The sequence below is a fragment of the Echinops telfairi genome, unplaced genomic scaffold, assembly GCF_000313985.2.
Source record: "Echinops telfairi isolate 266 unplaced genomic scaffold, ASM31398v2 ScPeMD7_35;HRSCAF=133_1, whole genome shotgun sequence".
Classification (NCBI taxonomy): Eukaryota; Metazoa; Chordata; class Mammalia; order Afrosoricida; family Tenrecidae; genus Echinops; species Echinops telfairi.
In genome coordinates this window covers 1,007,167-1,008,834 of record NW_022103933.1, presented here as the reverse complement: position 1 = coordinate 1,008,834, position 1,668 = coordinate 1,007,167, and positions in this window count along the sequence as shown.

Below are 1,668 nucleotides of genomic sequence, written 5' to 3'. Positions count from 1 at the left end.
AAATGTTTTGAGAGTGATGAGGGCAATGAATGCACAAATGCGCTTTATACAATTGATGTATGTATGGCTTGTGACAAGAGTTGTATGAGCCCCTAATAAAATGATTTTTTAAAAAGAGATGAAATAACAAAATCCAGTGGCAAATTGACAGATTTTGCAAACAGGTTGAGGAGGCAGAGAATCGCACCAGTGACCTAGAGGATAATCAAGCACACCTCAGCAAATGGGAAAAGCAGTCAAATAAAACAATCAGAGAAGCTGAAGATAACCTAAGAGCCATGTCTGATGCTATTAAGAGGAACAATATTAAAATAATTGGACTACCAGAACAAGACACAATAAAAAGTCAACAGCAAAAATAGCAAGGAAATTCTTAAAGGAAATCTTCCCCAGCTTGATAAATGAAAATCAGGCAACCATTCAGGAGGCTGAAAGAACATCAGCCAGACTGAATCCCAAGAAAAAGTTACCAAGACACAGAATAGTCAAATTATCCAACTATGAGGAAAGAAAAAGATCATAAAAGCAGCTAGGAAAAAGCAAACAGTCACTATAAAGTAACCCAATAAGAGTACATTCAGACCTATCAGTGGACATGATGAAGAAGAGGAGGGAATGGAGTTATATATTCCAAAAAGTGAAGGAAAACAAAGCAAACCCAAGAATATTTTACCCTGCCAAACTATCTATTAAGATAGTTGGTGGAGGAAGAGTCTTCCCAGACAAGGAAAAACACAAAAAAATACATTTAAAAAAACCCAACCCTACAAAACATCCTTGCCAATCCAGTATGGGCAGAAGACCAACATTCACCAAGGGCAAATAAGACACCATCACATACAACAACTCCACCCATAGGACAACAAAGAGAAAACAACCCCCAGGATAGCATCAGCTCAATAGTGGAAAGAAGACAAAAATAAACCACACACACAACACAAGCAGGTAAAATAGGTAAGTAGGAAAATACCAAACACAAAAGGTACAAGATGACATCACAGAGTCCACAGATAAATGTAATAACACTGAATATCAATGGCCTGAACTCAGGCTTTAACACATTGTGGACGGATCCCGAGTTCATTTGTGTTCCGCACGCCACCTGTTATGGACGGATCACGAGATAACTCACGATTTCTACACGCTGTCTTCAGATGCCTTCTGCTTGGATATATTTTAACTACTTCGTCCATTTAGGTGTTTACATCAGTAGTGAATGTATCAAACTCGATTGTCTTCATGTTCTTTTTGTTTATTGTACATTTTAGTGCATTTTGGTTAAATCAACTAGTTACTATTTTCGTCTTCAATTTCTGCCTACTTTAAGAGATAGCTTCGTTCAAAAAATGGAAGGAAATGAATGAATCTGAAATACTTTTGGAAGTTTTTGACGATGATTATTCAGGTGTTCCTGGTGAAAATGAAGATGTGGATAACTGTGTAAATGAATGTTTTGATGGTTCTGAGGACGCTTCCAGTGACAGTGAAATTATAAGACCTGTAGAAAAGCATAAAGTGGCAGTGCTTTCAAGTGATTCTGACACTAAGGATGAAGGTGATTCTGTTTTTGTGAATACAGTGAACCCTCGCCACTTCGCGCTTTGACTTCCACGGCTTCACTCTATCGCGGTTTTTGAGTAACAGCGCATGCTCTGTCATTACTGCCAC